Here is a 27368-nt window from a genome sequence, read left to right on the forward strand (position 1 = left end):
GTTATGTGAAATATTTTGAACAAGAAAACAGTGAAGTGGATGTGAAAAACACAAGGGAATGAGAGAGTCAGGAGGTGCAGCCACATTGGTCTGACTCCGCTGCCCAAATCCTCCGCGCTATGCCATAGGCCAAAGCACACTGCTGTCTATAAAACTACCTGTCCAGGGTGCGCCTGGGTGGCTTAGTGGGTTAAAGCCTCTGCCTTCAGCTCAGGTCATGATGCCAGGGTCCCGGGATCGAGGCCCGCATCGGGCTCTCTGTTCAGTGGGGAGCCTGCTTCCCTCTGTCTCTGCCTGCCTCTCTGCCTACTTGTCATCTCTCTCTCTCTGTCAAATAAATAAATAAAATCTTTAAAAAAACAAAAACAAAAACACTACCTGTCCAGCTACCACCCCACCTCCCAACGATGGGAGAGTGCCTCCCAGCTGCTACACACTCCTGCTGTGGGAGGCTGTGAACAAAGTTTTAATCAATGGCTCAATCCCCTGAGAATGACACCCTGTCATTTGGAACCCCTGAGATGGAGAATGGTGTTTGGTATTTGAATCCCTGATCACTCGTGACCCAGAATTTCCCATTTTTATTAATCAGAAATAAAGAACCCTATGAAAAAGCTCATCATAAGTGCCCATTAAGCAAACCTCAGAGCCGGCACGTGCTTAGAACAAGCTTCTCAAGCTCAAGGAGATATGCTCCAAGGCTGGTTAACTAGTCACCCCTTCCTTATGCTTGAAGTCCCGATCTCTTGTGGTAGTCACAGTCAGGGGCCTGGATTCTTTTCTGTCTGTACACATGGTATGAAAACTCTCCCAGGGAAATGCTGGATGTGGTTCCAATAGAACCTATTCTGCTTGTTTGTTGGTCTCCTGACAGCCTGGGGTGTGGCCTGCTAAGACTCTTGCCTGCCCGGCTTCCCTCACTAAGGGAGCGCTCCGTTCCAGAAAGGGCCTCTCTGGCTCTTCCTGACCTATTGTCCCAAGTCAGGGCTTCTGCCCTCAGTAGTCAGGGCCCATCTTCTTAGCACAGGTCACAAGTGTCCACTCAGCACCCAGCCACCCCAGGCCCCCACACTCACTCATCCATGTTGCTGCTCTTGACCCTTCTCTTTTAAATTTTCAGATATCCTACATATAGAACATATATTTATAATTAATATATAATACATATATATGTATATGTATACATAATCAGATTAATAAGAACAAGACATAGTTCATAGTACTCTGGTCCTTATTTCCACCCACCATTGTGGGACTTCCATCTCTTCCTACTTCACCCCTAATGCTCTCCGTATTTCTTCTTCTAGGAGAACCAGCTCTTCCTCACAAAGCATCACATCACACAGCAGTCACCTGCATTCAGCAACGGAGAAGGAGGAAGAACCTTAGCAGGAGCCTTGATGCACATGGACAGGCTGGGGTTGGGCCTTCAGGATGCTGACCTTCACGTGCCTGAAGCTCTGTTTAGTAAGGATCTACCCTACCTTGTCTCTACCATCCCACCATTGTAAAACCAACAGCCTTTTATTTAAAATCTTTGTTTCCTAAACCTTTCAAAAGAAAAGTTTTTCTTTGTGAGGAGTCCCCAGGGACCATGCATCTGAGATTTGAAGTATATATTCAATCTTGGAATTTAGGGCTCTTTTTCAGATTTTGGTTTTGTGTTTACCTCTCAAACAAGTATTTGAAATACCAGTCTTAGCCTAATGATCAGCCTAAAAACATTTGTCTCTTCTTGTCCTATGAAGAAAATCAAAAGGACAGTTCCTGGTTTAGCCCCCACAAGCTCACACAACCCTTTGTAGATGTTCCCTAGCTCAGAGGCAAAGTGAGTTAAGAAAATGTGGGTGTCTGTCTCCAAAACAGCCCTGGTTGAGATGATAATTGTGTTTCTCGCATCCTCCCAGGCTCCTCCACTTTCCATTAGGCCCGGTTTTGAAGGCAGTAGTGGACCAAGCCTGAGGAATTATGTTTTGGGACATTTCTACAGACAAGCCTCTACTTCGGTCTCACCTGCTGACCTTTCTCAAATATTCTGGTTATGTCCTGCAGAAGTTTGTTCATTGCACCCTGTCCCATTCCAAATTCTTCTTTTTTTAATATTTTTTAAAGATTTATTTATTTGACAGAGAGACAGCAAGAGAGGGAACACAAGCAGGGGAGTGGAAGAGGGAGAAGCAGGCTTCCCCCGGAGCAGGAAGCCCAACATGGGGCTCAATCCCAGGACCCCGGGATCATGACCTGACCTGAAGGCAGACACTTAACAACTGAGCCCATCCCCAGTTCTATTTCGAAATTGCTTCAGCTCCCTGACTGACTGTAGATCTGAGGTATCCACTGATGACAAAAGCAAAGCAAAGAAAAGTAAAGAAAGGATAATACTACAACCTACTTCCTCCTCCTCACATGCTGATGTCCCCCTTACCCTTCTGTTTCCTGATTTTCAAAGCACTCGTCTTCTGATATACCATAAACCATCTTTATTTATTATATTTTTTATTTAACATTTCTCTCCTCCTGTGGCATGTAAGCTTCAAAAGGGCAAGGATGTCTGTTTACTGACATATTCCTCAGCCTATAAGAGGTCTGACATATAGTAGGTGTTCAAAAATTACTTGTTGAATTGAACTAAAGCTGAAACTGAGATGGGGTTTAAAGTTTCTTTCCCTGATCTCCGAACCTTCTGATTTTCAAAGATTTTCTTGCTTATGGGTCAGGCTCATCTGTCCCAACTTCTTGTCACTTTCCTTGGAAGAATCCATGCTCCCTCCTGCCAGCTACCATGACACTGAGCCACTGTTTGTATACAGCTCATCCGAGGCATGAAGACAGTCTTCCACCAAAGGGCCCACAGCCAAGCTTGGGCAACCCAGCTCAGATGTGAAACACTAGACTTGGCAGCTGGCACCTGGCAGCCAGACCTGCTAAGCTGTCCCCAGCTCTTTCCAGCCATTTCCAAGCACTTCTAGGTATGCCATTAAACTACTCTGAACTTTTCTGATCATGCGCTTTTTCACTTGACAGGACTTGGAAGGGAACAAGCAAGCCTCAGCATTCTGCTCACCGCCATCATTAGAGCAAACATTCATCCATGCCCATGTGTTCAGTCCAGACCCACGCGGAGAAGTAGCACAAAGGCTGGGCCACTGGCCATCAGGACTGGAAGTGGGCCCCAGAGTTGGGCTCTCTGCCAGAGAGAAGGGAGGAGGACGGCAGATAATCACTAAGAACACAGGAGAACTAAAGACCAGATGGGTAAGGGGGAATTGTTCTACATCACATGGCAAGACAGTGGCAAACTGGGACACAGCTCCTCTTCCTTCACTACCCTGCCTTTTGGCTCTTAAGAATCTTCTCTTACCCTCATCCCAAGAGGCAGGGCCACTGAAGCTGCCCTGCATGAGTATGGCTCAGGCATGGAAGGTCTTTAAGGCCTTCCTTGCCTACCAATCTTCAGATGGTTCTTTACTGGAAGTCAACTGACTTCAGTGACACAGGGTCCATCCCCATCCCAGGCCACCATTCTGACTCATTTCATTTTACTCATCTCTATTCTGCTAAGCACCTAATACAGTCCCTTGCATTTAATAGGTACTCAATAGACAGCAACTGAATGAAGAAATCAATAAATGAATAAGTGAATTTCTTTCATCCCTTGTGGGACAAGGTTTCTTTTCATGATTATTGTAGTTTAAGCCCCAACCTAGCCAGACAGTGATTCCCTGATCCATCTCTACTTCTGGGGCATATCTCCACAGTGGGTATTTTCAGGTCATTTGGTGCTCTTATGCAAAAGCAGAGAGGGCAAAGCTGGTCTGGCTGCTGAGCATCGGGCCTTCTGGAATTGATGCTCTGAGTCAGAATTTCCAGCAGGGTTAAGATGGGATCAGTACCAAAGGGGCTGCTGTGAGACAGAAGTATAGAAGCAGTTCTGCCCCTGTGTCATACAAAACCAGAGCTGGGCAGTAAAAGCTGATTTCCCACTAGCTGTGTTAATGTGTCAGCAAGGAGGCAGATAAGTGGAAGCATTTGAGTTATGAAACTATTTTTTAGGTTAATTTCTGGGAGACAATATGCCAGAATGGAAATAGCACAGACTTTGTGCTCCAATCAATGTGGTTCCTATCCCTGCTTCACCATTTACCAGCTGTAAGTAAGTAAGTTACTTAATCTTGTTTACTCATTTGTAAAAAGGGGGAAAGTACATAGCTTGAAGGAATAATATGACCATGAAAAGGGAAAAACTGTATGCATGCGTGCACACGCATACGCCAAGTGTGTATCCTATCACAGTAGTGAACACTGGAATGCTAAAAGGACTCAATTGCTAGCATTAAATTATTTTTAATTTTTTCATTCATTTACACAATAATTGTTTTTATTTTATTTTTATTTCTTTGTTAGAGAGAATACAAGCAGGCGGGGCAGCAGGCAGAGGAAGAGGGAGAAGCAGGCTCCCCGGTGAGCAGGGACCCTATCCCCACTACCTACTAAGTGGGGCTCGGTCCCAGGACCTCGCAGTCATGACCTGAACCAAAGGCAGATTCTTAACTGACTGAGCCACCTAGGGTCCTCTCAATAATTGTTTTTAAGATGAACTATTGGGATTTCATCAAGATCAAAAGCTTTTGCACAGCAAAGGAAACAGTTAACAAAATCAAAAGACAACTGACAGAATGGGAGAAGATATTTGCAAACGACATATCAGATAAAGGACTAGTGTCCAAAATCTATAAAGAACTTAGCAAACTCAACACCCAAAGAACAAATAATCCAATCAAGAAATGGGCAGAGGACATGAATAGACATTTCTGCAAAGAAGACATCCAGATGGCCAACAGACACATGAAAAAGTGCTCCATATCACTCGGCATCAGGGAAATACAAATCAAAACCACAATGAGATATCACCTGACACCAGTCAGAATGGCTAAAATCAACAAGTCAGGAAATGACAGATGCTGGCGAGGATGCGGAGAAAGGGGAACCCTCCTCCACTGTTGGTGGGAATGCAAGTTGGTGCAACCACTCTGGAAAACAGCATGGAGGTTCCTCAAAATGTTGAAAATAGAACTGCTCTATGACCCAGCAATTGCACTACTTGGAATTTACCTTAAAGATACAAACATAGTGATCCGAAGGGGCACGTGCACCCGAATGTTTATAGCAGCAATGTCCACAATAGCCAAACTATGAAAAGAACCTAGATGTCCATCCACAGATGAATGGATCAAGAAGATGTGGTATATATACACAATGGAATACTATGCAGCCATCAAAAGAAATGAAATCTTGCCATTTGCGACAACATGGATGGAACTAGAGCGTATCATGCTTAGCGAAATAAGTCAAGCAGAGAAAGACAACTATCATATGATCTCCCTGATATGAGGAAGTGGTGATGCAACATGGGGGCTTAAGTGGGTAGGAGAAGAATCAATGAAACAAGATGGGATTGGGAGGAAGACAAACCATAAGTGACTCTTAATCTCACAAAACAAACGAGGGTTGCTGGGGGGAGGGGGGTTGGGCAAAGGAGGGTAGGGTTATGGACATTGGGGAGGGTATGTGCTTTGGTGAGTGCTGTGAAGTGTGTAAACCTGGCTATTCACAGACCTGTACCCCTGGGGATAAAAATATATGTTTATAAAAAATAAAAAATTAAAATAATAATAATAATAATTGTTTTTAAGAACTATTATGTGGTAAGTAGTGAGCATTCTGTTTAAACTTTATTTTAAAATATCCTAGAGGAAGAAACATTCACTTTGAAAATGTTTCTAGAAATAGGAGAGGCATTTTACAAAAGTTGCAAGAGAGCTGTAATCATTGATGAGTCACCAAAAGAAGTCTTGGCATGCAAATGTGCTTGAACCAACTCTCAAGTTGAAAATTATTAACGAGCAACAGCTCACTCTGTCTGAGTAACTGGGAACCTACTGTCTTCTGATTAGAGAGGATATGCTCTTAAAAATTTTATATTCTTAGCAAAGGGATACCTGTGTGCTTTCTCTCCTGCATCTATTGCATGAAAGCGAAGTGGTAAGAAAGTTAGAGAGTGTCCTAGATCTTTAGGTCAGGCACATCTACCTTTTTTACAATTCATAAGCTCCATGCTTAGAAGTCCACGTGTGTGGATTTCAACAGTTTTAAATAAGAACTGTGAGTCAAGAGGTGTCTTACTTCATGTGAGTATTGGATGAGCCTCAAATATTAATTAGATCTACACAGAAGTTTTATTTCAAGTTATCTTATTTTTGTCTATCATGCTTTATGATGATGTCTTAATGCAGATTATTTAAAGTCAGATAGTTCTGAATCTGGTTAAAGTTGGTTACAAATGGTGGTTGCCAAGTGAGGTCTCTTCTAGATCTGTGTTGGCTAAAGAAATTTAAGAAAACTCTGGCTAATGAATTGTGGGCTGTGGGCCACATGCCGGATGCCCAAACTACCAGTGATCTGGATTGTTTGGAAGGGATACTGAAAGTGCCCTATAAATACCTGTGGTAACTTAGGCTAAGTTGACAAGTCATAGGTGCAACTGCTGCCTCCTCGATCTTTTATCCCAGCACACATCACCAGCTAATCCTTGTACTCTCTCCTGCTGACTCTAAACTCAGCTTCAGAATATTTTTCAAGATACCCATCACCAATTCTATTAGTTATCTCTTGCTACATTCAAAGTACAACAAATTTAGCAGCTTAAAACAACATGCATTTATTATCTCACAGTTTCAGTGGGTCAGGAGTCCAGCATGGTTTAGCTGCTTCCAGATCCCTCACAAAGCTGAAATCCAGGTGTTGGCCAGGGCTGGGTTCTCACTTAGGACTCGACTAGGGATGGATCTGCTTCCACATTCATATGGTTGTTGGCAGAATCCAGTACTTCATGAGCCACCAGGCTGAGGGCCTCTGTTTCTTGTAGGTTGTTGAAAGAGGTTTACCTCAGCTCATTGCCATATAACCCTTTCACAGGCAACTCACAATATGGAGCTTACTTCTTCACACTCAACCAGGAAGAGTGTCAGCTAGCAAGACATTATCATTTTATGTCATAGGGACAACTTATCAGCCTTGTTCTACTCTATTGGTTAGAAGAAGCAAGTCATATGTCCTGCCCACATTCAAAAGTGTTGAACATCAGAAAGTAGGGATCATGAGGACTAGGACTACCTAGACACTCTCCACCACACCAATATTTCAGAGTTGGCAGGAGACATGACATATTTTTGCTGTTCTTGATTTAGGAAGTCAGACAGCTGAATCAATAGCTGAATCAGACATCTTGAAAACATTTGAAGGTAATTTTAAGCCATTCTTGGGAGAATTTGACTCTATGGATTTTTGTTTTGCTATAAAGGCACATTCTAATCAAATTCTAGGCATTCAAACTAAAAATTATATATATTAGGAAAAACTCTCATATTCAGCAATACAGCAGAGAGATTACCTAGTAGAGAACATCTTAAAATGGAAGATAAAAATTCAAGGAAGCATCATTTACAGGCATGACTGAGCCTGTAAAAAGCAAATAAATAAAGAATAGGAATCTGCACAAATTCAAATCAATGACAGTACACAAATCTAAGAGGGAAGAGAACATTAAAGCATCTGGCTTTGGCATGTGTTAATCCCCAGTGGACTGCAACTTAGGTTGTAGTGGGCTAAAGATGAAGACAGAAGGAGAAAAGCCTGGACCCTGAGCATAGTGGGAGGTTGGACATAGCCTAGTCTCTACACCCAGTAAAGCCAGGACACTGAAAAGACCAGACCACCAGAGGTAAACTGTGAGGGAAATGGGAGGGAGAAAACAGAAATTATTACTTGCTTTGGTGTTGATTATAAGTGAAAAAGAAAATAAGGAAAAGAGTCTCCTTTGAGAATTCCTAATCTCCATCAGCATCCCTCATAAAGATTTAAGGCAAGAATTTGTGCTAGCACTTCCTAAAACTCTTAAGCTTAAAATTTAGATGAAAATTATCTTGGGATACAGCTCCTCCAGGTCTTTGGTAGAAACAAAGGAACTCATTTAAATCTAGGCTTTAAATAATTCCCACAGAAAAAGTTCCAATGAGCTGACAACAATCATAAGCACACAACAAATCACAAAACACACAAGGAAACAAGATAGTGTGATCTAGATTCTGCAGAAATTATAGGATATGGAGTATAAAATAAATGCATCTAAAATGTTTAAAGATGGAAAAGAGGAATTAAAAATGATGCTAAGGAAGAAGAGATTATTATATTTGATTAGACAGAATTGAAAAAATATAATGCTGCAAAACACAAAGAACATAACTGTAATTAGAAACCTGGGTAATTTAAAAAGCAGATTAAACACAGCTGAAGTGAGAAGTCATGAATTGGATTATAGATCTGAGACAAACTGCACAAAAATCAGCCCAGTGAGGCTAAAAAATGGAAAACTGAAAAAAAAGTTGAGAAAAACAGAAGATAGAGTGAGAAAGCCTAAGCAGAGTTCCAGAAGGAGACAACAGAGAGAATGAGGAAGAGGCAATATCCAAAAAGGTAATAAATTAGCACTTCCCAAAACTAATAAAAAATACAAAGTTTAAGGGCATCCAAATGGCTCAATTTGTTAAGCATCCAACTCTTGATTTCGGCTCAGGTCATGATCTCTGGTTATCATGCCCTACGTTGTGCTCTGTGCTCAGGGGGAGCCTGCTTGAGATTCTCTCTTTCTCTTCTCCCTCTGTCCCTCTCCTCCAACTCTCTATCTCTCTCTAAAAGAAAAAAAAAAAATCCTTCATATTCAGGAAGCCCAGTGAATCCCAAACAGGGTAAATTAAAAGAGGACCAAAAAAAAAAAAAAAAAAAAAAAAACCAGATTTATTGCTGTTAAACTTCAGAACACCAAAGTCAAAGATCTTATACATGAAATATTTTCATCTGCTAACGAAAAAAAAAAAAAAAAGAAAAAGAAGATTCCTTGGAAAAGAACACTCGTTAGGCAGATCTGAACCCTGAGTTCTCAGTAGCAACAAAGAAGGCAGAAGATCTGCAAACAAATAATGATCAATTTCAATTTCCACTCTTAAAACAGCAATAATAATGTCTAATTTGCACAACTTAAAAAAGAACAAATACACTGGGAAACTACAATTAAGCCAGAAGACTATGATAGGAGTTAAAGTTCTCACATTTTTCTAGAGAAGAGAAAAAAAACAGACTAACTTAAGACTTTCTTAAGTTAATACAGATATTAACATTTCTAGAGCAAACACTGAAAAAAACATAAATGGAGTATAAAACGTAGAAGGAAAGTTTTAGGATGGATTATAGACTCAAACAATCTGAACTAAGACATTAAAGGGAGAACAGAAGGGATACACAAAAAGCAGTAATAATTACAAAGCATAAAAACATACTGTCAAAATTAATCCAAATAATCAGTAAATTCAATGTGTGTGTGAGTTTAATGAAAGAGATAACCAGAATGGAATAAAACCTACCTATGCAAAGACACATAGAACTAAATACAATCGTGCTTACAATTTAAAAATGGAAAATCATAGAGTAGGTAAGTAGTAATATGATCTGGAATAGCAGATCTTATTTATAGCAGATATATTTATAGCAGACAAAATAGATTTTAAGGCAAAAAACAACTACTAGAAACAAAGAGAGTCACTGTTTACGAATAAATGTTCAGTTTGGCAGGAAAACAGGAAACTTGTGTATTTCTCATCAAACAGCCTGAAAATATGTATACCAAAAACTAATGGAACTAAAAAGAGAAATATACAAGTTGACCATGTTGGTGAAATATTCTATCTTTCTCAATGATGTATAGACCAAAAGATTTAAGATTTAAACAGCACTATTAAAAGCTTGATCTAATAGACATCAGCAGAACATGATACTCAACAATGACATTTTTTCCACACATTTTTTTCCAAACACACATAAAACCCCATGGCACTGACAGGCAGAAGACTCCTAGGAACTGTTGTCTTTCTTCCCTGAGTTTTCAGCTGGGTACATGGCCATTCCAAATAAGGCACTACATTTCTCAGTATCCTTTGCTTTCTGTTTGTTTTTATTTTTGGAAGCTGTTCTTTTTTAAAAAATTTTTAAAATTTTTTTTATTATGTTCAGTTAGCCAACATATTGTACATCTTTGGTTTTTGATGTGGAGTTCAACGATTCATTTGTTGTGCCTAACACCTAGTAGGTGTGACCACCTTACAACATGTTGGCCAACAAGATACAAGCAGAAGTGTTATGGGCACTGAGGAGAGGGTGCATGTTCTTCCCCTTCCCTGTCCTCCTTCCTATATGGAATACACTTGGCATGGCAGTGAGTACAAAGAGATTAAAACAAGAATGTTCGCAGCAACACAATTTGCAATAGCCTAAAACAGGGTAATACCGCAACTATCCATCAACAGGGAGAGAAGTAAGTAAATTTGGAAGATCTAAAGATGGGAAACTATTCTGGGGTAAAAATGAATGAGCAGCAGCTAGACTTGTCGATATAGTGTGGAATGAAATTAACAGAACGTAGAGGATTATATACAGAGTATGCTTCCAGTTACATAAAAGTAAAACACTAAATAATGTATTTTAAAGAGATGCACACAAATGTGGTTAAAAAAAAAAACTATAAAAAAAGGCAAGATAATGATAAATCCAAAATTCAGCAGACTGAATACTTCTTCATAGGACAGAGGACAGATGCAGCCGAGGAGGGGGGTCTACAGAGAGCTTCAGATGTACTAGTGACAGTCTATTCTGGGTGTAAATTGTGTGTGTGTGTGTGTGTGTGTGTGTGTGTGTACATACATTCCACACACACAATATATATACACATTATATAATCCCCATTTTATATGTAACATATTTCAATACTAAAAAGTGAACTTAGAAGAGATTAGTAGGAAGACTACCAGATTCTAGGCATTCATATCTTTATCTTTTAAAAGCTTGGAATAATTCTAGCTTATCTCTAGTTTAATGTTTGATTTACTAAGGACTTTCGGCATAAAATAAGAATGGAGGGAATACTGTCATGAAGTGGTTCCTCCAGGAGCCTTGTCTCTTAGACATGGAAAAAAAGAGCAAGGAAGAATTAGCCGGCAGCCTATTCTAATTTGCAGGGTAAAGACTGAGTAATTCCTGGAGTGCAACATTTGCAAGCAGGCAGCCTGTGGTTGCAGCAACGATCACCCTCTCCCATTGATCTTTGGCTGGGGAGACAAACAAGTCGCAAAAGCTAATGATTTGGGTTCAATCTCGTCTCTGCCCATACTCCTCTGCTTCCCGAGATGTTAATTAGGCTTCCTGCATTCGCTCCCCTGAGATGATCCCATGTGAAGCTTTCTTTTCCCTTCTAAATCCAATTCCTCAAAAAGTATTTTCACTTGGAGAATCACACCTCACAAGGCTCCCTTTGGTCTAGCCTTTCTTTTTTAAAAATCAAAATTATATCTCAGAAAAAGCCCAAACTTTTATGTTTCTGTTCCCAACTTACTAGTACTATAAAGAACCAGAAATTCCTTCATCCTAAGGATCCAGAAGTAACAATGTGCCAAACTTCCTGTACACATCAATTGCTTTCCTGTCGACAAAGAAAAACAGCGCTAAAATCATGTCTGCTGTCCACTGAGCCCACAGCTGGCTCAGGATGGCAATTCAGACCTTTCCCCTTACCCACGCTGGCCTTCCTCCCCCTACTTCCACCTCCCCCGCACCTCCCAACCAGGCCAGCCTCTTCTTCTGGTGTGACCCCTATTCGCAGGGCAGCAGGCAGCAGCCTCTTGACTGGCCTGGGTGACTTCCATGCAGGCGTCTTGCCCACAGTGCTGTCACTTGGTTTCTACTAGACGGCTGATTATTACAGCCACGCATGGAGTTTCCATTAACGTAAGACATCTGGGACTCTGCAAGTCCTTGAAATACCAAAATTTTCAGGAAGCTCTGGGGGAAAAAAAAGGGGGAGGGAGGATGAGTGTGTGTGTGTTGGGGGGATCACTATGAGGCTGGAGAGATCACAATGTATTTATAATATAAATAAATTACTATGTAAATAAACAGTAGGGGCAGTGATATATTCCCAAAGGTCCCATTTATTCTTAAAAGACACTGCTGGGTCTCCTGAGAAGACCTCTGATCCAATCTAGGAAGGATTAATTGGGACCCATGGTGAGATTTTTCAGTCTTTCCAGGAAAACAGCTGCTGGCCTAGGGTGCCCTTTGCCCTTTGGCCTGTTTTGCATTTCCAGGTCAGAAGCCAGACTTTGTCTGTCCTTGGTCTCCGGGGATGGGGCACAGCCCCTCCTCATGCCCCGGACTGGCAGCCTTCAGAGCACTGCTGGTCTTACTCTCATGTGACTCCTTGTGGGGCCACCTGTCCCATGCATCAGGGAGACCCCACACAGCCTGTGAATAATTCTAAGTGCAATTTGGGGCAAGCAGCCTTCCTTCCCCACCTTGACCTTTTTCTTCAAATGGACAAATACTTTGGAATGCTGCATATAGGGCTCTCTCATTTCACAGTCAGGAGGGACATAGGGACAAGAGGTCTTGTGTTACCTGGAAGCCAGAAGGAATATTCCCACAGAGTGTGGAGTCCTTTAGAAGAGTACATCTTCCTTAACTTTGCAGGAGCAGTGCGAGGGGGTGGAGTGGATTGGGGGATGGTGACAAAACTGTCTGTGAACAGAAATTTTAAACTCTCCATAGCAGAATGCTAAGGCAGACGATCTATGGCCTTTAGATGCTCAAAATGTTCGTTACTTAATGTTTAAGGCCCACGCTGCCACGCCTCCCTAAGCAAACAGCTTCCCCATCAGGCAGCTCTAATTTGAATCTCCGCTCTGTTACTCAGTCAAAAGCTTTCTGACCTTGAAAATATTACTTCACCTCTTGGGGCCTCAGTTTTCCCATCTGTAAAACAGAATTAATAATCTATATCTCAAAGCTATGTGGTGAAGACTAATAGAGACAAAGCATACAGAGCACAGCACCAGGCATTGAGGAAGCCTCCAGCACAGGATAGATGTTGTTATTAATCTCCTAAGACAAGAGAAAAGAACATTTGTAAACCACAGAAGCACCAAGTTCTTGGCGCCAAAGTGTACAAGCCGTATGTGGACATCATTCATTTGGGAAAATGACATTTGACCACTTTAAAGAACATGGAGGTTCTGAGGGAGAGACAGTGATAGAGCTTACGTGGGACCCTCCCCGAAGTCACTCCTGCCGCAGGCACCCACTGTCTGCTCCCTGCCCCAGACATGCTTCTGCAGTTTTCCAAGAACTGCTCCTCTCTCCCGTCCTTAAATTCTGTTCTGTGCAGCTCATCTGAAAATATAACCCACTCTGGTGTTTCAGTGGTGGTTCCAACGTTGTTCTTCTCAGAAGGGAAATAGCAGAGAAAATGGTCCTCTCCAGAGGAGCCACTTTAATGGTAGAAATTACAGGCACACAGTGGTGAGGCGGTGAAGAAGGAGAGTTTATAGACAGGCAGACGCAAGTAAGCCTGGCAGTTGGTTGTTTACTGGACAGCACATTATTTTCCAGGAAAGAGTCAAAGATGCCCTAGGGCTGCAGGCAAGGACAATGACTTGGGGAAAAAAATAATTAAGATGAAATGATGTGAAAGAATTTCTAAAAATTCATGACTCTGCTATAGGAATTGCTGCCTGCAATTCTCCTTGAAAAATGAGAACAGTGTTCCATGATCAGTGAATATTCTTCTACAGACCCTTAGCTCTTGAGAGGAAAACTTCCTCACCCTTCTTTCAAAGGAAAATTTTATATCTGATGGCAATGTTCCTTACATCACTTCTGCTCTTCATATGCTCCGGTGTAAAACCCCAGTGGACTCACGCTCTTGGGTGAGTGTATTCTAATGATGTCATTCTTAAGGGACTTAAGGAAATCCATCAGGAAAACTTTCGGAAATGGGTTAAGGAGCCCACATATGTCCACAGATGCCAATATATACACTCCCTTTTAATAAGAATAAAAATAGATGTAACAATAAATAATAAATAAAAATAGATGTAACGATAGTGAAGGCCAAATTCGAGGAAATGTCATGAATTGACAACATGGCAGAAACTGATGGTTGTTTCTTAAGACCCTTGCTCTCTTCTTCTGTAGTAATAAAACCCTTGGTTTTTAACTAGCACATGGCCATATGGCGGAGTTCCGCCCAAGCCCAAATGATCAAGAGGGATTTGTGCAACTGCCAGGCGTTGCTGCAAAGGGGAAGGGGCAGCTACTCCACCTGCCCTGTCTGCCTCCACCGGCTGGCAGGCGCCATGGTCGCGAGCCCAAGTGCGCGAGTTGGGAGAGGAGCGCCGCAGGAATGGGAATGGTGCAGCAGCCAGGCAGAAGCAGCCCGAGTGCCTGGCACAGAGGACCTGCTGAGCCGGCCCTGGACTGCCAGATAAGAGAAATTCCTGTCTCCTTGAAGCCACAATCGTTCGGGGTTTCTGTTACAAATGCCACACCTATACATTAGCGAGAAGCCTATTGAGAAGATTAGACTGCAGAACCTACATTATCTAGTTCTTCTTGGAGAGAAACTTACGAGGATGAAGGCTTGGCATTTTGTATATCTGCATGGTTCTCTAGAATCGAATATCTGGTGAACTGAATTTAAATACGAACTACTCCTCAGTGCGGCACCTCAACGTAGCTTCTCTAGTTTGGAAGAACTCTTTTCAAAGCCAACTTATTTTTCCCACACATTAGAGCATTCAGGAATGAACAGATTATGATAGAAGCCAAACTGAGAAGCAATGAGAAGAGAAGGGTTGAGGAAAGAAGAAAAAAAAAAAAAAGAGAAGAGGGGCACCTGGGTGGCTCAGTGGGTTAAGCCGCTGCCTTCGGCTCAGGTCATGATCTCAGGGTCCTGGGATCGAGTCCCGCATCGGGCTCTCTGCTCAGCAGGGAGCCTGCTTCCCTCTCTCTCTCTCTCTGCCTGCCTCTCCGACTACTTGTGATTTCTCTCTGTCAAATAAATAAATAAAATCTTTAAAAAAAAAAAAAAAAAGAGAAGAAAATCAATGTATCAGTTGGAGTACACAGCAACAGCAGCACAAAATCTCCATTTACTCCTCTTCCTCTTTAACTACCAATTCCTTCAAGGTGAAATCACCACATTAAGCTTTATCAGCTGAATCTCAGTGAGCTCCCAGGTGCTCCCAAAATTAAAGATAGCTGATGGTCCCAAACCTTGTTTCTTCCATTCTATGCCCATGGATAAGAGGGCTAAAGCTTCCGACTTCACAGGATATAGCTGCATTCTAAAGAAGGAAACTGACAGAGTTGCTTGGGTAGTGCCAAATACAAGTGCATTAGCTCCAGAGGACGGTGACCGATCTGGATACCTTTATTTTGATTCCCAGACAACAGTCCACAGAACAGGCTGTTTGATGGTTTTGCAAAATTCTGAAATTTTTGTGTCCATGGCTAAGTCATAGGAAAAACAATTCTAGAGCTATAGGGGACCTTAAAAGTCATCAAGTCGTTCATTTATTTTAAAAACTGTTTACTGAACACCTACTAGATGCATATCTCTGTGATACACCCTGGAGATATAAGAATAAACAAAACATAACTACAAACATCAGGAAGCTCATGGTTCAGGAAAGAAAAAAAAAACACTTAAAGAATCAGGGTTTCATGGATGGGGACTGTATGAAGGTGTACATGACGACAAAGGCTTCACATAGCTGGTGATAATTGAGCTGGATTTTGAAGAATGTCGTGGAGTTTTTCGGATAAGATATATGGGCATTCCCGATAAAGCAAATGGAATATGGGAAAGTTGGGAAGTAGTGAATGTATCTGGTGGGTTTAGGGAATAGGTAGTAATCCATAGTTGTTCATGGGGGAAATGATGGTGGAAAAAACTTGAAATGGAGTCTGAAGCCCAGTTGTGAAGGGCCTGATGAACGGGACCAAAGGCTTAAGCCCTTCCATCCTAGGCAGAGCCAGGCCTCGACATATGGGCTCCTTCAGCAGATTAATAACTAGATGTCTCTTCAAAGAAATAGTCTTTAAATATTTTTTCTACATTCCAGTTATTTAGTGGCGTTGGGAGTAGAACCAAACACCTATTAACAACACCAGTACCCATACTAATCTATTTTTACCAGCCAAAGCAGAGTTTAAATTCTGGAAAGAACTCAGTCAAATGGTTCTCACTTTTCCATAGTTTTTTCCTTCTCTCTTCAGTTTTCTTCTAGCCTTTTCTAAATCAGACATCTTCTTGGGAATCATATTAAGGTTTTAAAATTGATTCAGTGATAAAATAAATCGCTCTTAGGTGGTAACCAACACCTTGACGTGCATATTTGGTTTCTGAATTTCATCTGCTTGCCAACTTTCCACTGACTGAAACCTTGCATGCACAGAGCAAAGTACTTATCAGAGAAGGGCAGCCGAGGAAGGGTGTTTTTAGGTTTTCCAATGTGGGCTGCCTCCTGTTGCAGTGAGAATGGAATCAAGTTACTTTTCCCTAGCCACGTAAGGACCTGAGTATGGAAACCTGAGTCAGTTGGCACCGTTCCAGTAACTCAGAGCTAGACTTCCCAGGGAGCTCCTAGGTTAGCCCACCCTCTATCATCACACTTTGTGTCTGGACCACAAGTTTTCATACTTTACTTTTTGAAAACTTTCTAATTTTCAGTGGACCCTCCTATCAAATGAAATCTTATGGAAACCCAATACTAAAAAAAGTGATAAAGACAGAGGCCCCCTGACCAGAGGCGGAGGGTACCTAAGCTCTTTTTGTTAACACCAGTAGTGCCTGGACGTAAACCTCTGGAATTGTGCAGCTCTACAAAATGGGGAGCTAAGGAAGGAATGAAGCAGGAGTAATATTTTTGTAATCTTGCGACACCCTCCTTTTGCAAAGAATGAACAACAACTTGATTGAATCTCAAACCATTGAGTTTGATGAAACCAGATGAAACTCAAACTATTGGTGATGCATTTGTGGTTGCTGTAGATGTATTTGTGGTTGCTGGAGTGGAAAAAATTAATTAGATTAATTAGTTGCTACCATCACCTATTAAAAACTATCTGCCAGTCTCTGGTTATAAAGACACACACACACTCAGAGGACACCACCTCCTGCCCCTACAGCACTTACTGAGAGAGCATTAACCTCTTTAATGTGGCTGCTTCCAAAGGGGCCAGCAGCTTTAGAGGTGGCCCGGGGTGAAGCTCATTATCACAGGAGAGTTGGTCATGAAGCGGCAGAGGCAGACTTCTCCTGCTGGGAGAGTCATTCTCCCCCACCTGCTTTACCACGTAACTCTGTCAGTATGAATCAAGGCAAGGTGGGGAGCACACATTTGCTTGTATGTACACACAGTTACAACAATAAAAGCCCAGGCGAGGATGGCACCTGGGCCTCTTCTCATCAGGCCATCCGGGCCTCAGAGCCAGCCGAGCTCTCAGACCTTGGCTTCTGCACATGCCAAACCAATCATCTCAACAGCTGTTGCCCCAGACAGGAATCCCCTAGGCAATGTCCATCCCTTTGTTCCAGTCAGCTTGCCTTTTTCAGTTCTAAAGCTAGAGAGTCAAGAATCGGGCTTAGACACCTTGCCTAGAAAAATGTCCTTCAAATACTCTACATCAGAGATGAGTATGTCTGAGCTTATGTAATGCAAGGTCTGGTACCTTAAATTTCACCTTTAAAATACTTGGGAGAATCCATTTGGACCTTTCTCCCAAGCCCTTGCTCCAAGGTCAGGCAAAAGAATAGACCATCTCTATCTAAACTTGTGTATTTTCATCTTCAGTTACTCGGTTCGTGGGTCCTGAATGCTTTTGAAAATATGATGAAAGCGACAGACCCTCTCCCAGGAAAATGCACAGAACTTTGCACACAATTTCAGAGGGTTCATGGGTCCCTAGAGCCATGTATGAAAACCTCTCCCTAGGCTGGCAAGCGTTTTCTTTCTCCAATTATAAGAAGATTGCTTGGCCAAGAAAGAATGGAGCTTGTCATGACTAGCTACTATCAAGTCAGTCTTTATTGATCTGTTCAATAAGCTGGTCAGGTTAACAGCCCTATTCCCTCAGCCACACGCATTGGGGTATTTCCATTCCAACAGAAGTTAGAGTAGAAAAATGTAAGGCAGACTTGCTGCCTTTCCTCTCCTTCGTATTTTCTCCCTGGGTTTCTCTTCCTCCATTACCGCCTTAAACATGGACTCTTGATCACATCACTCTCCTGTTGGAAACACTTCAGTGACTTACTGGCTCCTGCAGGACAAAGTGCAAGCTCCCCAACTCGCTTTCAAGGTCATTCATCTTCCTCCTCTGGCTCATTACTCTTCATTCTTTGCCTCCCATGTGGTTTCCACCATCTGGAACTGTGGAGAGTCTACATGCTTCTGCCATCGTGTGCCCTGTGTCTGCTTACGTAGTCCCCCGGCCTACAATGCTCCTGTCCCCTCACCTGGCTAATCTCTAACCATCCACTCACCCAGCTGGCATCTCCTCCAGGGAGACTGTGTGGACTCCTCTGTGTAACCTTTGTCCCCTGAGCTTCCTTCCCCCTTTCAGGGCAGTATCAGCTCCCTAGGAGCATAGCCAGACTTGTTTACTTTTGGATAACCACTGCCTAATGCATGTTACCGAATTTATAGTCGGTAAATGTTAGACAAAGGAGGGAAGGAAAGATTTTTTGAATATACCCATTCAACTCAGGGACACTCTATGCGCTAATAGGACAAGGTCTCCCTGGAAGTTTCTGTCCACGGAACCATGCTAAATCACAGGATGGCAGGAGTGTGGTCATAACCAGTGTGAGGACCCAAAGAGAAGCAAATCAGTCAGTCAGTTCCAGGTGAACGTGGTGTGCTGTGCTCAGCACCTTCCATTATAACATTGTGGTGAAGGGTCAGAAGTTGGAGTTTGATTCCCAGCCTTTTTTGCACATTAGAATCACTAAAGAGCTTTTTAAAAATACTGGTGAGCACCCCCAGAGATTCTGATTTCATTGTTCTGGGATGGAGCCTGGGAATTACGAGTTTTATAAGCTCCTCAGGTGATTCTAAAGTGGAGGCAGGGCTGAGGGCCACCCCTCTGGCGTTGGACACTGGCCCAAGTTTAGCTCTGATGCTGGAGCAGCTGTGAACATTCTGTCAAGTCCCCCAACACCTCTCTGAACCGCAGATCCCTCTTCATTTGGGTAGTGTGAAAATTAAGTGAGACAATGACTGCCAAGTGCTCATCCTGGCACATAGAAGTGGCCACAAAGTGTTAAGTGATGTCATTAAGATACGACCAACTTTGTCCTCTGAAAAAGAAACTCCGGGATAGTGCAGGAAGGGATGGTGAGCCCCACAGAACAGCAGTTTCTGTAAGACTGGCCGTCTGGAATGACACTTGGTTGTTCAAGCATTCTGAAACCCATCAGATGATTAAACAAAGCCATCAACAGCCCTTCCGTAATGAGATAAGGCTACTGCATGACAATTAGCCAGATATATTGTAGTCATTTGTCAGTAAGGCCTTGTAACTAACACTGAAGTTTAAGAACTTAATAAAGTAATAACAGTTTTCTCAGGCCCCAGACTCACTGAGTCTGGCCAACATTAGCAAGCCAGCTATCATTCCAAAACAGCTCAACAATCTTCAGGGCCCCGAGAAGCATTAGCAGAAGGGCACACTGCAGCGAGCATAAAAATCACCTAGGGTTATGCTCAAGTAGAGAACCCTGGGCTTCATCCCCAAAGAGCAGGGGCTACCAAGAAGTGTCTGGAGAGATTTAGCCCATACCTGATAATCCCCATGAACTCCATAAGCCATCCCAAATTTTACATGATATGAACAACTTAAACTTCATCATTCTTCTGGAAAGTGTGAATCTTTAGAAACTGTTGCTCTGTGTAAGAAGCAATTTTGTTGAGAAATCATTTATATGCAATAAATTGCACCCATTTTAAGTGCAAGCTTTGGTTCGCTTTGATGCTTTCATAAGCACATGTAACCACAAGCACAGTGATTTCTAAACAAACCTTCCCATCACTCCCCACATTCCTCTCTCTTCCCTCTCCCAGTCAATCCCCACCCACCGCCCAGACATGAGCAAGCCCTGAACTCTTCCCCATCACTAGGCTCGGTTGTCTTTGCTGGAGCTGTTGCATGAATACAGCCGAGCAGTGTGTGTTCTTTGGCGTCTGGCTTCTCTCAGCTCAGCTCAGTGTCGGTGAAATTTATCCTTACGGTTGCCTGTACCAGTCGTTTACTCCCTCATTGCTGAATCTTTGTCTATTGTAAAGCTATACCACGATTTATCCAATTCACCTGTTGATGGACATTTGCTTGTTTTCAGTTTGGGCTTTTATTCAGTTGCATAGACTCTAAGTCAAACTGTATGGACTACGGAAACAGATTCAAGGAAAGCCTCGTAGCCTCTTCACCAAACAGACTGCTGACCCCACGCCTCTCCTTGATGAAAATTCTAGAGGTGCCTCCTCCAGAGGTTCTGATTAGCTTTGAGGTTAAGCTCAGGAAATGGAAACTTTAATAATTATGCCTGGTTCTGCTGAGGCCACAGGTCCCCAAACTATCATGACAAATACTGTTCCAAGGTATAGGACCCTGACTAACCCCAGGCACAGCCCATTTCTGGTCAGAAAGATCTGCATCTGTAACAGGGCTAAATAAGGCCACTCTCTCTCAGACTCCACAGAGCTCACCAGGCTCTTGCAATCAAATGGCCCAATCGAAGATGAGAAGGAGGCCTGGGCACTGCTTCCCAAATTGTAAATCCTCTCAGGTCAGCAAAGTCACTGCAGTGGACAAATCCTCAGGGAGTCCGAGGCAGCCGTAAAGCACTCAATCACACCCTGCATCCTCAGCACTTACAAGACTCAACTTTTTAACCTCACTAAGGACTAAGACTGGAGGTAAAGCAAATGCACTGATGTCTGAAGAAGAACCTGTAATAATGGCCTGAAGAAAGGCTACGGAAGGTCGCAAAAGGATTCCAGAGACATGGCCTAAGTATCGCTAAAATAGCACAAATGGCGGAGATGATCTCTGAGGACGAGGCTTGGTGCTGACGAGGCTGGTCTGTTTGGCAAGAGTCCTTAAACGAAGATCAAAGGAGAAGGTTTCATAGGAGGTGAACGTAAGAGATGGGATTAGGTTGGCCAGGGGTTGCAGAATCAGTCAAGTCCAGCAACTCGCTGCCTCTTCTCATCACCTTAAAGATCACATTGGTTAACCACTGACAAAAGGAGTCTCATTTTTCCTCCAAGAAAGACATAATTTTATTTAGTTTTTCCTCCTCAAACTACTTGGTTGTTAATTTCATTCCCTTAGGTTTTTCCTTTTTGGAACTACTATGAGCCTTGTAAGATACAGGAGATGAAGTTCATCCTTATGTTTCCATGAGTACAGAATTTAGGAAACCATAGCTTCTCCTTCTCCTCCTCCTTGTTCTCTTTCTGAGCTTCCTCCTCCCTCCTCTTTCTCCCCTCCTTTCTCTTTTGTCGTGATCACGTTTCAGGACCCACACCGGGCATTCTGCACTGAACATGAGTGTGTCAGAGGTCAAGCCAATAAAATATAATCTCACTGTCAACTCAATCCATGCCAGCCAGTCTTGGCCTGTTAATAAAAGTGTTTTCAGTTTCTACAGCAGCAGTTTGATTTGGAGTCCTTTGTTCATTCTTTCATTCATTCATCCATTCAGAAATATTTAATGAGGACCAGACAAACGCCAGGCGCTGTGCAAGATGCTGAAGCTGTCAGATTTAAATAAAATCAGCTCTTCTTTTCCAAGAGTTTACAGCCCAGTGGGAGAAACAGACATTGGAGTGGACAAATTGTAAGTTGGTGTCCTAGTACAGGAAGAGTTGGAGCACAGGGTTGGGAAGGGGGAGGAGGACAGTGGAGGAACTGGGAGTCACTGCAGCTTATTTAAAAAGCTGCTCTGCCACCGGTGACCTCCATTCATGCAAGATCATAGCAGATTCAGTGGAGTGGAAGAAAGGATTTCAGGGCAGGAGTGCTGAGAAAAGCTTTCATCGTGTATCCCTATATGTATGTTAGAACCTTGGCTTTTGCCAAAGTAAGACTCATTGTTCTTATTAGCTCCTCTCACCTGAAAGTCAAGAATGTCCTCCTCTTTCAGGACCCTATCACGTAAGCCTGCTGATGTGTGAGCCCCGGGGAATTAGCAATAAAATTACTCATGGAAGAAGCCGGCATTTCCTGGAAAATAACGCATGCTCTCTGAGACCTTCTTGAAGTTTGGCCAGAAGTTCTTACCAAGCGTTTGTGCTGGCTGAATGCCTAATTTCTGAGAGTTCAAGCATGTTACAGACTTTGTCCCCATGACCGTCACAGAAACTCTTCAATGAGGACGGATGGCTGGAGACGCTGCAAAGTGTCCAGTTCTAGAGCTATGTGACCACCTGCCACAGTCAGATTGCATCTACCCTCTCCACACGTGGCGGGGTGGGGGCAGGAACAGGTCTAACAAGAATGTGAGGAACAGTGTACCCTCTAGCGCAGACAGAGATGGGCGAATATTCTGACCTCCTTTCCAGCATTTTTTTGAAATCAAATCTGACAGCAAGTAACAAAATGGATTAGTGTGACTTTCAGTTCTATTTCCTTTTCTCCTTGAAAAGTCTCAATATTAGAAAGATTAAAAAATAAATAAATAAAGAATCCCAAGAAATGCAAACGGCATGTGGCAGAAACTATCACTTGGCTCCACTCCCCTCTTTCCCTGAGTAAGAGGACCCTGATCTTACTTGGTCCAGCAGCACACACAGCTGAAGGCCCTTCCCAGCCTGCCCTGCCATTAGCCGTAGCAGGCAGCCAGATCCTGGTTGGGGACACGCCACTGGCAATACCACGTGGAACCTCCCAGAGGGCTGTGTAACGAGATGTAAAGTCAGTGGGTGCTGCTAGGGAAGCCCTTTGTCCTTCCCCTCCTTCCTCCTTCCCACCAACTGGGATACAGATGTGATGGTTAGCGCTTCAGTAGCCCTCTAAGAAGACCTTGGTGAGGGGCACCTGGGTGGCTCAGTGGGTTAAAGCCTCTGCCTTCAGCTCAGGTCATGATCTCAGGGTCCTGGGATTGAACCCTGCATCCTGCTCTCTGCTCAGCAGGGAGCCTGCTTCCTCCTCTCTTTTTGCCTGCCCCTCTGACTACTTGTGATCTCTCTGTGTCTGTCAAATAAATAAATAAAATCTTAAAAAAAAAAAAAAGAAGAAGAAGAAGACCTTGATGATGAAAACTGGGCGCTGGTGAAGAGACTGACTTTCTAATGGCTTTGCCATACATACCCTCAACTATTTCTTCCAGACTTCTTTTAAGTGAAATAATTTGAGCCACTCTGTTACAACAGAACCTAATCTTTACAGACACATGAAATAATTAGGAGTTAGTTGTAAAATCTAATAGTTAACAGCAATACCAATAGTAAGCTTGAAAGAGACCCACAGCTGTTTGGCGAGGGTGGTAATGGATGAAACATCAGGCGTCCCATTCTCAACATTACATGGCCTTGCTGGACGCACGGGAGTAAAATCAGCAGGGCAAAAGAAATGAATGTTAGGTTGAAGGTCAACTGCATGGCCTGATGAAGCTCAGATGCCCTGGTAGCTCATCTTCCTCTTGGTCTTATTTAATTGATTTGCTCCAGGTCCAAATTCAACACCAGGACACTCAGGCTCCACAGCATGTCCTGGACTGGATCGGCTATAAGCTACGTGACCCAAGTTAGCATTAAGCAAACCACCCTCCTCGTAAGGACTATGCTCTTGCTTGCCTTATTCAGAAGCTGGGGAGAAATCTGCTTGCGGCCAGAATCTAGCTTGAAAGAGGAAAAGCTTCATTTAGTGAAAACAAAATGTGACTTCTGCCCTTCCAAGCCATCTAGATGTCCCTGCCACGTCTCCACCAAACCCCAGGGAGAGAGCCATTCCACCACCAAGATGATAAACACAGACAATGGACCAGAGATCACACTCTTACCAGGGACACTTTCCCCACAGCCTCCATATTTCATTAGATCAAGCAGGCCTCCAGGCAGTAACTTCCACAATCAGAGACCCGGGCAGACCTCTGCACTGGAATCAGCCCTGCCCCTGTCCCTCTGACATTGGCCCTCCTCCACAGAGACTCTCAGAACCCTTGTGCACAGGTCTGGACAGACAGGCAAGTTTTCTCCACTAGGTCAAAGGAGAGCATCTTCACCTGTCCTTTATGTTTCTTTTCACTCGCTGACATGAACACAGCAGGTCCCACATCAAGGATTTCTTGGGAACGCTGTGAGGCAGGAGTGTGAATCCAAGCAATCTAGGGTAAAGCCACTTTCCTTTTTTCTTTTGCTTTCCAGCCTTTATTTTTAGACGCCTCTGAAGCAAAACAGTAATTTTCTATTTTTATTATTTTTTTATGTTAGTCGCCATATAGGGCATCATTAGTTTTTGATGTAGTGTTCTATGATTCATTGTTTGCATATAACACCCAGTGCTCCATGCAATATGTGCCCTCCTCAATACCCATCACCAGGCTAACCCATCCCCCCCCAAACCCTCCCCTCTGGAAACCTCAGTTTGTTTTTCGGAGTCCATGGTCTCTCATGGTTTGTCTCCCCTTCTAATTTCTGCCCCTTCATTTTTCCCTACCTTCTCCTAATGTCCTCCATGTAAAGCCACTTTTCATTGGGCACCCCATTTCACACCACTATCTTACACTCTGTCATTTCTTAATTAAAAACAGGGCTTTAGAATCTGAAAGGAATTAGCTGGATTTTTAACACCTTGTCAAAAACAACCCCACTCAGCCTGGCATATTGGAAAGAGCCCTGTTATGGACCCCCAGAAATGTGGGTTCAAGTGCTGTTGCTCTACTAATTAGCCATGGGATCTGAGCAAGCCCAGGACCTCAAGGTTTTTTCCTTTTTCTGTATTTTTGTGTGTGTGACTCATAAGTACTAAGCATTTGGCAAGGTGCTGAGAATTCAGAAGCAAATGAAACAAATGAAAAATCCTGAGCTCTATGGGGTTTATAATGGAGTAAGGTGGAGGTGTGGGATCAGACAGACCTTAAACAGAGAATGATGTGTGTGTGTGTGTGTGTGTGTGTGTATTTAGACTAGTAAGCATTATGAAAACAATGTACATAGTTCTCAGAGGGAGAACCAGCTAATTTAGATTGAGGAAGACATAACATTTCAGCTGAAGCCTGAACAATGGGCAAGAGTTAGCTAGACAAAGAATGGGGAAGAGTGTTCCAAAACTAAGGACTAGGCAGAAAACAGGTCTATGAGTCCCTATTTCTCTTCCACAGCTCCAAAATAATAATATTATTATGGTTATAATAATAGTTAAATAATCTGGATATATGTGTGTAATGTATATATTCCTATAATATGTATGTATGTATAATAAATACTATATATATAACACACACATATATATATATATATGAATATTATACTACTATAATAGTAATAGTCAAGTGACCAGTGAGAACCTGTTGGCCAGGGCCACATGAGAGATGATGAGCATCTCAGGAGATACCGATAGGAAAGAAGCCAAACCACCAAAGCCACACAAGAGGATTTGTACCAGGTAGAAGGCAGCCAAGGGCTGGACCATGCTCCCATCCCTTCACCACACCCCCAATCCCTGACATCATGGAAAGCCAGGCTTATAGGCCCCCAACTGTGCTCTCCCAGGGGTGATGCCTCACACACAGTGCTACCTGAGGGAAGGGACAGGTGGCACTGATTTGACAGGGAGCCCCAAGCAGAAACATAAATAACTATGAGGCACCTGGCAGAAAGAAGAACAGGCTATGGAAAAGCCTGGCATGCACATGCCTGGGGGTCTAGAATGGCAGCCCCAGAGTGGAGAGATCATCTCCATATATTAGGTGTCCCAGTGTAGAACTCATCCACTGGAAACCAAGAGCTGGCCTGGCCTGGATCACTAATAAACAATCTGAGGGCTTCTCCAGGAAGCAAATTATGTCTAGTCCATCATTTACTGCCTTGGAGGACTAGGGTTTCTCTTTCCTTCTGACAGACAGGAAGCTTACAGGCAAGAGAGCAAAACTGTACCAAGAGTCAACAGTTGCCTAAGACCTAAACCACATTCTGAAGTGACAGGGAGTAGAGGGAGAGAGGGGGTCTCCTGTGCCTCAGAACACAGCCCTGTGCAACGAACACTGGCCTTCGAGTTAGACAGATCTGGCCTTGCCTCCCATTTCCACTGGCAACCTGAACAGACTACTTAATGTGCTGTCCAAGATGAGAGAGAATACTGACTTCGTGGGTGTTTTGGTCCATGCATACTATTGCATGGGAAAGTGTCTAAAATAATCCCCAGCTATTTTTTTTTCTCTCTGCCATCTATTACTCTAACACTGCTTTTCTTGCAACTTGTAATTATTATTCTGTGTTTTGACCTCATTCTTACTATTGTTACTATTGTTGTTTGTATCTCTCACCAGACTGTAAAATCCATGAGATCAAAATCCGGCGTCTTGTTCACACAGGTCCCCAGAACCTCACACGTGGTAGGAACTCAATAAGAATATTTCCAGTAATATTTTCATTCACTCAGTAAAAATCAGTTTCTCTTCTTTTGCCTCCCCCAAAGCTGAGTGGTTTTCCTGAAAAGCTCACTGCAGCATTTATACCTGAAATTACTGGGGCAGGAGCTTGAGGAAACCAGCAAACTCAGATGATCACTAGTAACAGTTCTGCTGGTTAGCTAGTGAGATACTACCACGCCACACATCCAGGAGCCACGTTCGAATGAGGCCGTCAACAAGCTCACTCCTGGAGGACAGAGTAGCGACATGCTGCTATGGCTTCTCAGTCCCTACCTTCTGAGAGCATCACCAAGGCCCTCTGGTCCTGGGGGCGGGCTGCTGGGGAGAGCAGAGCTTCCAGTAATTGCAATGCTGCTTCTTCAAGAGAGGGAGGGAAAAGCATTTCAGTAATAAGCAAAGGAGAGGGAAAATCAATACGGATGTATGTAATGAATTTTTGTTTCCTGAAATAGCCTGGCAGGAGTCTTGCCAGGAAGAGTTAGGACTAATCAGTGACAAGATGAGAGACACAAATCCAAGAACATTATTCAGCTCTGCAGGCTCCCCTAGTAGAAGAATGTCAGTGTAAGGAACTGCGGAGAGCCAGCCTGTTGTTCGGAAAGACAATCCTTAAGAGAACCTGGATGAAGGTAACAATAGTATCTCTTTGGGAAGAAACATGCCAGGCTTGGGATTTGAGGGGGGTCTGATCAAGGCTGGACAAACTGTAATGGTTTTTGAATACTTGAGGTCAGATGTCCTTTATTCATATTCCACATGGTCCACTGTTGGG

The sequence above is a fragment of the Mustela nivalis genome, assembly GCF_964662115.1.
Source record: "Mustela nivalis genome assembly, chromosome: 6".
Lineage (NCBI taxonomy): Eukaryota > Metazoa > Chordata > Mammalia > Carnivora > Mustelidae > Mustela > Mustela nivalis.